This window comes from Sus scrofa, chromosome 15 (assembly GCF_054392235.1).
Source record: "Sus scrofa isolate SSC_HxYL_T2T_F1_AM1 chromosome 15, Sscrofa_HxYL_maternal_Yorkshire_Landrace_v2.0, whole genome shotgun sequence".
In the NCBI taxonomy this organism is placed as follows: Eukaryota; Metazoa; Chordata; class Mammalia; order Artiodactyla; family Suidae; genus Sus; species Sus scrofa.
Window position 1 is genome coordinate 71,396,875 of NC_139397.1, and position 12,448 is coordinate 71,409,322.

Sequence of the window (12,448 nt, forward strand, 5' to 3'; positions counted from 1 at the left end):
TTTGTATCATACTGGAGCATTTGGATTCTGTTGGAAATTTTATCGAGAGTGTATCAGTTACCATGGCTGCTGTAATAAATTACCACACATGTAGGAGCTTAATTTATTCTCTTACCACTATGGAGGACAAAAGCCCAAAGTCAGATTCAGTGTGCCCAAGTCAAGGTGTCCCCCAGGGTTGGTTTTTTCTGGAGGCTCTGAGGGGAGGTTCTGTTTCATTGCCTCTTTCAGCTTCTAGTAGCTGCTTGGAATCCGTGGCTTAGAGCCTGCTCCATCTTTAAATGTATAACTTCATTCTCTGCCTCCAGCATCATGTGGTTTTCTTCTAACTCTGACTCCTCCTTCACTTCTTTGATAAGTGCTCTGGGGGTTACATGAAGCTCACCAGGATAATCCAGCCTCCTCTCCCCATCTCAATATCCTGAATTAATCACGTCGGCACAGTCCCTTTTGCCATAAAAGATAATATTCCCAGGTTCTGGAAATTAGGACATATACATCACGGGGTTCTTATTCAGCCTACACAGAGATTTCACAGATTTTTGATTGGAGGGGACGATGTGATAAACTGCCTAATTTATGGTGTAGAAAAATCTGTCTGGTAACAGAGCAGCAGACTAGGGCTGGAGGCCTGCAAAATAGTTGAGAAGATGCAGGAATAATATATGCCAGTAACAAGAAGATATAGCAGGATTGGTGGCAATGGGATGGAGGAGAGGGTTCACCTGGAGTGTTCAGAGGTATAATCTTTAGCACTTGGAGCCTACTAGGATATGAGATAAGTGAGAGAAGAAGTCCAGGGGGACTCAGTGTTTCAGTCCTCACCGGTTGGGTGATGGTGTGATGACTGGTGAATAGGGAGTTCAGGAGGGGGCAGAGAGAGATTCCCAGTTTGATTTGGAACCTGGCTTCAGAGCATGGATGAGATAAGCAGCGGGTCCAGTAGCATGAGGCCTTGAGTCTGCAGAGCAAGGCGGGTGATGGCTATTTGGTGGTGCTGAACACACAGGCAGCACTGGAAGCCCAGGAGGCCGAGATGACTCAGGGGCTGTGTATAGAATCAGAAAGAGCACAGAAGCCGCCTACGGGAACGGTGACCTTTACAGTGAGGGAGAAGCAGGGCTGTGGGAAGAAGCCACAGAGGCAGGGGGAGCGCCAGGAGGGTCTGTCCTGCTCCAGCAGCCACAGCAGAACAGGGAGTTGATGCCTTTGGGTTCAGAGCCCTTCCTCTCCTAGGGAACGGCCACTTCTTATCAAGTCAAATCCTGGAAGAAAAGGGTAGAGAATGGTTTTGTGTTGCTGCTTGTCAACCTTGGGGATCAGAGGCTCCGCTGGGAACTAAGTTGTTTCTTGGCTGTTAGCTGCCTGCACACATGTAAGGGGCTGAGTGAGGCCCCCTCACTGGAACCATTTGGGGCAAACAGGACCCGTTTTGCTCTCAGCTTGCCCTGGCAGCAGCTGAAAAGCTCTATTATCTGCCTTTCTGGGCATACTCACTGCAGAGGCTCAAAGGCAGAAGTCCCCCGGCCTCTAAGAGTGATTTCCATCTCTGTTGTCATTTCCTTATGAAGGCCTTGTAAAAAGACATGGCCATTGGGGAGACCAGAGCCTGGAGACCGTGTCCTCTGTGTATGTGGCTGTTTTTTCCTCTCTTGTGGCTTCTTCCCCAGCCCAGAGGAAGGAGAAGGAGATAAGAGAAGGGGGCAGGAGGATGTTGGCAAAACGTGCCAGGACAGGACCAGAAGGGAGAGTAGAGCCTTGACTTGGCCCCTGGGAATGGGGTAAGACTTCTGGTAGAACTGGGTAGCCAGGAGGGTGTATGTTTCAGAAGTAGGGATGGGGGCATGTTGAGACAGAAAAGCAAAAGTGGGCGTGAAGGACATAGAGCAGGGCCTGGTGACTGGTCCAGCCAGACAGAGCACAGGCAGGACACTATCCCAGCGAGGAAACAGGGAAGGGGCTCTCTGGCCCTGCCCCTTCCTCGAGAAAGAGCAATACTTCCTGTTTGAATTGTCCCTATTTTTCTGCATCCATTCCCTGTAACCCTGCCCACTAAAGTACAAATGTTCTGAGAGGTCTGTATGAATTTTTTTTCTTATGGCCACACCCAAGGCATGTGGAAGTTCTCTCGCCAGGGACTGAATCTGAGCCACAGCTGCAGACTACCCCACAGCTGTGGCAATGCCAGATCATTTAACCCACTGTGCCAGGCTAGGGATCGAACCTGCACCTCTGCAATGACCAAGCCATTGCTTAGGGTTCTTAACCCACTGTGCCACAGCTGAAATTCCTATAGGAATTTTTTTTTAATTTAAATTTATAGCATTTTCCAACAGTATCTGACTGGGAGGTCTCATTATTTGATGTTGTCTAAATCCTGTGGCTCCACTGCAGGAGATGCTTCATCCCTGCAACCTGGGAAATTCAGTTCACTCCCTCAGATCCTGGGAAAGCCCTTCCACTCCTTGTTAATAAAAAATCCAAACGCTTTGACTCACTCCCTTATAGTTCTGCCACCATGGAGCAAGAAAAATGGAGAGACCTTGTCTTCCCATTTTGATACCAATTCTTCCCCATCAAAGACCCACCAAAGAGAGTGGATGTAGGGGCTGGTGAAGTGTGATTTACGATCCTGTCAGCTCTGTCACCTTAGGTGAGTACTCACCCTGGCAGAGCACAAGGTGCGTGTCTGTAAGGTGGGGCAGTGGTGCCACTCGAGGCTGCTGTTTAGTCAAGAGAAGGCAGTGCCCCAGGCAGGAAGCAGACAGCTAGTCCCTCCCTCTGCAGGAAGTAGGCTTAGCTTTCTAAAAATGATTCAGTCCTATTTCAAGTTGTTCACTTTGTTGGTAAAGGGGCTTAGCTTTTGCCCTGCTAGCTCTCAAAACACAGAGCTCAAGCTTTAGGCAGAAACCTCAGACATTGTGTGTGGAGAGTCACTTGCTTTGCACCAGGCGCATCCAGGCTACTCCAAGCTGGGACCCACCTAGATGATAATCACGGTTTTTGTACTAAAACTGGGAGTGGGTGATGGACAGTGGCGGAAAATGTAAGCTTGAGATTGTCTTAGAAAACCTGCTCTGCAGCAGAAATTGGCATAACATTGAAATCAACCATGCTTTAATAAAAATTTTTAAAATTAAAAAAAAAAGAAAGAAAACCTGTCACCAACATCCTCTGCACCCACAGGCACTTCAGTCCTACAGCAGCCCCTGCCGCCCCCTGCTCCAGGTCTCAACCCACAGCTCCAGACCCCTTGGCTCCTCCTGTTTCCCAGCTTTTCTCCCAGCCTCCTGCTTTGAGCTGAATCATACTGATTGTGTGTGTGTCCTTCGCTGTGACCACTGGTACAATTGCAAATCTTCCTGCTGGCAAGTTCTTTTGTCCGACATCTGCAAGGCTCTTAATGGTGTTTCTAATGGAGTCACTCAGAAAGGAGGCAGTCCTCCTGCCAGCTCCTCGTGGGAGGAAGAATTTCCCTGTTGTTTTGGGATTAGGGGGTTGCGGGACAATACAAAGGAGGAGAGGAGAAAGAATGGGTCAGGACCTCAAAGCCACACGTGTGAACCTCGAGCACCAGTGTCTTGCAGGGCTGCAGGGCAGCTGTGTATGTATGTGGGAGGAGGGGGAAGATGGGGTCCCAGCAGCTAGGGGCACCAGGCCTGCAGTGGCCTGCACATTCATCGCAGGCACTGGTGCACCTGTGCAGTGCTGGCTTGTGGAGCACACTTTTCAAGGCCCTAGAGGTTACAGAACTCAGGCTACCTGAGACAGGGCTCGCTGTGGACACTAATTTTTCCTTGGCTGCCTTTCTTCAACTTCAGGGGAAGGTATGCTCACAGGCTTCCTGCCAAACTGCCTGAGTTTGAATCCCAACTCACCAAGCCCTAGCTGGTGTGACTGTGACCAAGCTTCATGATTTTCTGTTTGTCCACTTTTATTATCTCTAAAATGGGGATATATCTACCTCATGAGGCTGTCCTGAGACTGGGGTATGGTAAGGGTTCAATAAATATTATCATCATCACTGCCATCTTATGAAAGGAGAAAATAAGACTTGGAGATCAACACCGGTCAGTTTTTACTTAGTGTCTGATGGCAGAACTAACACATATATCTGATTCCAGATATAGTTCTCTTTTTAGATACCAGCTGCCTTTTTTGATCAAAGAAATGCATCCTAAATGGTGGATATCAGAAACCATATGGGAGTTCCTGTTGTGGCTCAGTGGTAACGAACCTGACTAATATCCATAAGGACACAAGTTCCATCCCTGACCTCCATCAGTGGGTTAAGGATCCAGCGTTGCGGTGAGCTGTGGTATAGGTTACAGATGTGGCTCGGATCCCACACAGTTGTGACTGTGGCTTAGGCCAGCAGCTGCAGCTCCAATTAAAACCCTAGTCTGGGAACTTCCATATGTTGTGGATATGGCCCTAAAAAGCAGAAAAGAAAAAAGAAACCATATAGAGAAACACTGGAGAATGGGTGTGAGGGGATGGAAGTGGGGGCATAAGATCACTTCTTAGGGGTTGAATCTGCAGGTTCTGCTGCCTTGAATTTCCAGAAGAAACTTCCTTGTTGTCTGGACCACCTGGTTTGATCCAAGCAGCTCTAATGAAATGACAGGTCTCTTAGACTCCTTGGTGCCCCCTGGTGGTAACAGATTGCCGCTGGGGCTTTCCTTAAGAGATGAAAGCAAGGGAGTTCCCTTGTGGCTCAGCAGAAGGAATCCAACTAGTATCCATGAGGACGGGTTCAATCCCTCGCCTTGCTCAGTGGGTTAAAGATCCAGCGTTGCTTTGGCTGTGTTGTAGGCCGGCGGCTGCAGCTCCAATTCAACCCCGGGTGTGGCCCTAAAAAGAAAAAAAAAAAAGATGAAAGCAAGAGGAGGTTATTTTGAAATTGGCTCTCCACATGAATAAGAGAGAACTTTTTGTTTGCCTTATTTATTTATTTATTTATTTATTTATTTATTTATTTATGCTTTTTAGGCCTGCACCCATGGCATATGGAAGTTCCCAGGCTAAGGGTCAAACTGGAGCTACAGCTGCCGGCCTACACCACAGCCACAGCAACGTAGGATCTGAGCTACGTCTGAGACCTACACCACAGGTCAGGGCAAGGCCAGATCCTTAACCCACTGATCGAGGCCAGGGATGGAATCCGCAACCTCATCGTTCCTAGTTGGATTTGTTTCCGCTGCGCCACAATGGGGAACTCCTTGTTTGCCTCTATTTTAGACTTCCTTGCATCTCTGGCAGCACACATCAGTTCTGGATGTTGTCCTTTTATACATTAGCCGATAGCTAACTGCCTGACCCCAGCAAGTTCCCAGCCCAGAGTGGGGCAATCTCCCCATCTGTAAAGCCAGCAGCTCAGGCCCATTCAGGCATACCAGGTCTGTTCCATTCTGCTCTCTCCAACTTCAGGAAGCACACCTCGAGGTGGAATACAAACGTTTGTCTTTTAGTATTCTCCCTTTGTGGTGAATGGGTAGGTGGGAAGAGTTGTGCTGAGTGCCCTCAAGCTCAGAGGTAGGCGCTAAAACTGACATGTACCCTCTATCCCCAAGTCAAGCTTCTCTCTCTCTCTTTTTTTTAACCCAGGCCACAGCAGCAACCCAAGCTGCTGCAGTGACAATGCCAGATCCATAACACACTGCATGACAAGGGAACTCCAAGTCACACTCTGATGTGGTCCTCGGCACAGTTTGCTTCTTCCTGGCTGTGCCTTTTCTTACCTAGCAGGCAAAGAGAGACAAAATTTGCTCCAACTTACTTAAAGGGAACTCTGAGGATTCAGATTAGCTAGTGAGAAAGAACAGGATTTTTTTTTTAATAGTAAAACTGTTTTGAAATAATTATAGCTTCACATTCAGTTATAAGGAATAATACAGAGAACTACCATGTATCTTTCCTCCAGTTTCCCCAGTGGTAGCATCTTGCAAAACTAGAACACAAGATCACAACCAGAATACTGCCTTTGGTACCGTCAAAATATATGACATTGCCGTCACCACCAAAGTCTCTTATGTTGCTTTTTTATTTTATTTTTTTTTTGTCTTTTGTCCTTTTAGGGCCGCACCCGAGGCATATGGAAGTTCCCAGGCTAGGGGTCTAATCGGAGCTGTTGCTGCCAGCCTACGCCACAGCCACAGCAATGCCAGATCCGAGCTCACGGCAGCACGGGATCCTTAACCCACTGAGCAAGGCCAGGGATCGAACCCACAACCTCATGGTTCCTAGTCGGATTCGTTTCCACTGTGCCATTAAGTGAACTCCCTTATGTTGCTTTTTTATAGCCACTTCCACGTCCCCTCATTTTTAACCACTACCAACCACTAATCTGTTCTCCATTTCTATAATTTTGTCATTTAAATGGATTCATAAAGTATGTAACACTTTGGGTTTGGAATTTTTTTCACTCAGCCTAATTCTCTGGAGACTCATCCAAGTTGTGTGTACATCAACAGCATGTTCTTTTTTATGGCTGCAATTCCACAGTATGGATGTTCCGAGGGTCTAACTGTTCACTTGCTGAAGGATGTCTGGGCCATTTCCAGTTTTGATATATTATGAACACTGAGCTGTTCTGAATTTGAGCTATTTGAATAAAGTTGCTATGAATATTCAAGTACAGGTTTTTGTGTAAACATAAATTTTGATTTCTCTTCGATAAGTGCCCAGAAGTTCAATTGCTGGGTTATGTGGTTCTTTGCGTTTTGATGGAAGAGTCCTTTTCATCTAAGTTGTCAAATTTGTGTGTATAAAATTATTTGTAGTACTCTTCTATTACCCTTTTGATGTCTGCAGGATCTGTAGTGATATCTCCTGCTTCATTCCTGACATTGATCATTTGTGTCTTCTCTCTGTCAGACTTACTAGAGCCATGTCAATTTTATTGATCTTTTTAAGGACCTAGGTCTTTTTTCCCATTGATTTTTCTCCATTGTTTTTCTTTTCCACTTCACTGATTTCTGAGCTTTATTGCTTACTTTCTTCTTTTTGTTTTGATTTTTTTTTTTTTTGGCTCTTCTTTAACTAGGCTTTTGAGATGGAACTTAGATTATAGATCAAGACTTTCTTTTTCTGCTGTAAATTTCCATCTTGCTGTGGCTTCAGCTACAAATCGCATCTTTTTGTTTCCTCATTCACATTCTATTTATTATTTAAAATGACACCTTACCTAAGGCTAGCTAGAATACTCATTATCTGAATTGGCTTCTCTCACTAAATGTTTTATTGTTTGAATATCCCATACTATGGTTCAAAAAATATACAATTCAGTCCAAAATTATCTTTCTCTTCTACTGATGCGTGATATCAAATTTACTATATCTTAAGCCTGGTGAGCATATTGAGGAAATACTAGAGTGAATATCTTGGACCATTCCTCTCACATAGTAGGTGTTTTATAAATGTTGAATATCTCTATTTATGTATGAATAGTGTCCAGTGAAGTTTAATGTATTCATTAACATTCTTACTCAATTTCCTAATCAAATTCTAGACATTGTATATAGCATTTTGTATTTAGTGGTGGGTTTTCAGAAATGAGTGTTAGAGGAACTTACATTCCCTTTCTGTTCTTTAGCTCTTCTTACGGAATTCAGGTGTTTGTGGAATAGCATCTTTATTGTCCAAGAGTAAGAAAGAACTTTAGAGAGCTTTCCAGAATTCAATTTCACTGCTTTTGGCTCTTTCCCCGATTCCCTCAGTAATTCTGCTTTCTGCTTCCAAGGGGTTGAATGCACTCATCTCATCTGCTATAGCAACTCTGGTTCTCATGGTCCCTACTATCCTCCTGTGGGCCTAGTTCTGAACCACAGACTGGGTGATGTCTTCCTCAGGGTTTTCACTATATGCATTCAGTATCCTGGGTAGAAAAGTTAACTCCTTTTTTTTTTTTTTTTTTTGAAGTATTTGCAATGTTATATTAGTTTACGATGATACCATATTTTTATAGATTATACTCCGTTTAAAGTTACCGTACAATAATGGCTATATTCCTTGTGCTGTGCAATATATACTTGTAGCTTATTTATTTTATACATAGTAGTTTGTCCCTCTTAACCCCCCATATCTAACCTGTTCCTCCCCCCATTCCTCTCCCCACTGGTAACCCCTAATTTGTTCTGTGTATCTATGAGTCTATTCCTGTTTGTTATATTCTTTCATTTGTTTTATTTTTTAGATTTCATGTATAGGTGATGACACATTATTTGTCTTTCTCTGTCTGATATACTTCACTAAGCATAATACGCTTCAGGTCCATTCATGTTGTCACAAATGGCAAATTTCATTCTTTTTTAGGGCCAAGTAACATTCCATTGTATGAACATACCACCATCTTCTTTATCCATTTATCTGTTGATGGACACTTATATGGCTTCCATATCTTGGCTACTATAAATAATGCTGCTATAAACATTGGAGTGCATATATGTTTTATTTGTGTTTTCCTTTTTTAGGAATGGAAATTACTGGATCATATGGTAGTTCTATTTTTAGTTTTTTGAGGAAGCTACTTGCTGTTTTCCATAGTGGCTGCACCAATTTACATTACCACAAGCAGTATACTAGGGTGCCCTTTTCTCCAGATCCTCATCAACATTTGTTATTTGTGGTCTTTTTGATAATAGCTATTCTAACAGGTGTGAAGTGATATGTCATTGTGGCTTTGATTTGCATTTCCCTGGTGATTAGAGATGTGGAGCATCTTTTCATGTGTCTATTGCCCATCTGTATGTCTTCTTTGGACAAATGTCTATTCAAATCTTCTGCCCATTTTTTAATCAAGTTGTTTGGTTTTTTGATGTTGAATTGTATGAGTTGTTTTTATATTTTATGTATTAACCCCTTGTCTGTCGTATCATTTGCAAATATCTTCTCCCATTTAGTAGGTTTTCTGTTTGTTTTGTTGATGGTTTTCTTTGGCGTGCAAAAGTTTTTAAGTTCAATTAGGTTCCATTTGTTTATTTTTGAGCTTTTTTTTTTTCCTTTGCTTGAGGAGATAGATCCAAAAAAAATACTGCTGCCATTTATATCACAGAGTGTTCTGCCTATGTTTTCTTCTAGGAGTTTTATGGTTTCCAGTTTTACATTTAGGTCTTTAATCCATTTTGAGTTTATTTTGGTAGGAAGTGTGAGAAAGTGTTCTCATTTCATTCTTTCACATGCAGCTGTCCAGTTTTCCCAGCACCACTAATTGAAGAGACTGTCTTCCTCAGTGAATATTTTTGCCTCCATTGTTGTAGATTAATTAACCATAGGTGTTTGGGTTTATTTTGGGGCTCAGTACTCTATTCCATTGATCAATGTTTCTATTTTCTGCCAGTACCATACTATTTTGATTACCATATCTTATTAGTATACTCTGAAATCAGGGAGTGTGATACCTCCAGTCTTGTTCTTTTTTCCTCAAAATTGCATTGACTCATCAGGATCTTTTGTGGTTCCATGTAAATTTTAGAGTTATTTATTCTAGTTCTGTCAAAAATATCGTGGGTATTGTGATAAGGATTCCATTAAATTTTTAGATTGCTTTGGGTAGTATGGCCATTTTAACAATATTAATTATTCCAGTTCGTGAACATCACATATCTTTCCATTTATTGTATCGTCTTCACTTTCTTTCATCAGTGTCTTCTGGTTTTCAGAGTATAGGTCTTTCACCTCCATGGTTAAGTTTATTCCTAGGTATTTTATTCTTTTTGATGCAATTGTAAATGGGACTGTTTTCTAGCTTTATGATAGTTTATTTTTAGTGTAAGGTAACATATTTCTGTATATTAATATTGCATCCTGTGACTTTACTGAATTCATTTATTAGTTCTAATAGTTTTTTGATGATGACTTTAAGGTTTTTTATATATAATATGTAATCTGTCAATAGTGACAGTTTTATTTCTTCCCTTCTAAATGGCTTCCCTTCTAATTTACTTCTTCTTCCAAATGGCTCACTTTGGAAAAAAATAAATGTATTTTTTTTCTTGGCTTATTGTTGTGGTTAGGACTTCCAATGCTATGTTAAATGTGAAGTGGCAAGAGTTGGCATCCTTGTCTTATCCTTGATTTTAGAGGGAAAACTTTCAGCTTTTCACTGTTGAATATGATTTAGCTGTGATTTTGTCATAAATGGCCATGATTATGTTAAGATATGTTCCCTCTATACCAACTTTGATGAGAGTTTTTATCATGAATGGATGTTGAATTTTTCCAAATGCTTTTTCTGCCTCTATTGAGTGATCATGTGATTTTTATCCTTTGTTTTGTTAATGTGGTATATCACATTGATTGCTTTTCAAATATTGAAACTTCCTTGCATTCCTGGAATAAATCTCACTTGATCATGGGGTATGATCCTTTTTTTGGAATGGTGAATTCTGTTTGCTAATATTTTATTGAGGACTTTTGCATGTATAGTCATCAGAGATATTAGCCTATAATTTTTTTTTGGTAGTGTCTTTGTCTGGTTTTGGTACCAACCTTTACCACATATTTGCCTTTATGAATGGGATTTTCTCCCTCCTATAATTTATTCTTTATTGTTGTAGCCTTTTCTTTTTCACTTAAAGAAGACCCTTAAACATGTCTTGTGATATCAATCTAATATTGATTAACTCTTCTAGATTTTGCTTGTCTGAGAAGCTCTTTATTTCTCCTTCAATTCTGAATCATATCCTTGTTGGGTAGAAAATCCTACATTATAAGTTTTTAACTTTTGGCACTTTAAATATATCGTGCTGCTCCCTCAGGGCCTGCAAAGTTTCTGAAGAGAAATCAGTTGATAGGAGTTCCCACTGTAGCACAGCAGAAACAAATCTGACTAGGAGCCATGAGGTTTTGGGTTTGATCCCTGGCCTTGCTCAGTGGGTTAAGGATCTGGTATTGCCTTGGCTGTGGTGTAGGTCACAGACATGGCTCAGATCCCAAGTTGCTGTGACTGTGGCATAGGCTGGCAGCTGTAGCTCTGATTAAACCCCTACCCTGGGAACCTCCATATGCCACAGGTGCAGCTCTAAAAAGCAAAAAAAAAAAAAAAAGAAAAGAAAGAAAAGAAAAAAAAGAGAAAGAAAGAAAGAAAGGAAGGAAGGAAGGAAGGAAGGAAGAAAGAAAAGAGAAGAGAAGAGAAGAGAAGAGAAGAAAAGAAAAGAAAAGAAAAGAAAAGAAAAGAAAAGAAAAGAAAAGAAAAGAAAAGAAAAGAAATCAATTGATAACCTTATGGGGTTCCTTGAATGTGACTCTCACTTTTCTCTTGCTGCTTCTAGAATTCTCTCTTTCAAATTTTGCCATTTTAGTTATGTCTTGGTGTCAGTCTCTTTGCATTCATCTTATTTGGTACTCTCTGTGCTTCTTGCACCTGGATATCTGTTTCCTTCTTCAGCCTTGGGAAGTTTTTCATCCATAATTTCATCAAATATATTTTCTACTCCTTTCTCTCCTTATGACGCCCCCAGAATGCAAATGTTAGTACACTTGATGTTGTCCTAGTAGTCCTTAATATTGTTCCATACTAAAAAAACTGGATATACCTCCTGTGCTATACAGTAGGACATCATTGTTTATCCATTCTAGATGTAATAGTTTGCATCTACTAACCCAAAGTCCCCATCAATCCCACTCCTTCCCTGCTCCCACTTGGCAGCCACAAGTCTGTTCTCTATATCTGTGAGTCCATTTCTGTTTTGTAGATAAAATAATTTGTGGATTCTTAAAAAGAACTGCAGCTATTGAGTGGAGTGTAAATTTATATTAAATCCTGTTGGCGGTGGTGTTGGGCTCTTCCCTCTCCTTATTGATTTTCCATCTATTTGTCCTATCAGTTGTTCACAGAGGGGTTTTGAACTCTTCAACTATATTGCAGATCTATCTACTCCTTTTAGTTCAATCAGTTTTGGCTTCATTTATTATTTGTGCATATGTATTTAGGATTGCTATATCATCTTGGGGAACTGGCTCTGTAATCATTATCTGATGTTCCTTTCTGTCTCTGTTCATTTTCTTACTCAAGCCTAATTTATCCAATTATAATATAGCTCTTTTAATTTATTTTTTACCAATACTTGCATGATTTATCTTTTCTCATTTGTCCATTTTCAGTCTCACCTATATAGTTACGTTTGGAGAGAATGTCTTGTAGACAGCATGTATCTGGGTCATGTTTTAATCCATTTTGCCAACCTCTCTGTTTTCATTGCTATGTTTAAACCATTTACATTTAATTTAAATATTTATATGGTAGGGCTAAGTCTTCCATTTTATTTTTATTTTATGTTTGTTCTCTCTATATAAAAATGAATTTATCCTTCTTCTTGTCCTTCTATCAGTTTTTGCCTCATTTATTTTGATTGTTTTTAGGTGCATAAACTTTAATGATTATTATGTCTTCTTGGAGAATTTACCTCTTTATCATTGTGTAAGTCCTCTATATCTCTGATACATTTTC

General features: G+C 41.2%; 1 protein-coding gene and 1 long non-coding RNA gene across 3 annotated transcripts in view; one reads left to right on the top strand and one right to left on the bottom strand.

Moving 5' to 3' along the window:
* Positions 1 to 12,448, top strand: part of ARHGEF4 (Rho guanine nucleotide exchange factor 4) — a 259,221-nt gene that overhangs the window by 25,718 nt on the left and 221,055 nt on the right. The window lies entirely within an intron of this gene.
* Positions 92 to 12,448, bottom strand: part of LOC146395905 (uncharacterized) — a 37,932-nt gene continuing 25,575 nt past the window's right edge. Inside the window, exon 3 of the long non-coding RNA XR_014829997.1 lies at positions 92 to 4,854. This is a non-coding gene — a long non-coding RNA (uncharacterized LOC146395905). The remainder of the gene's footprint in view (positions 4,855 to 12,448) is intronic.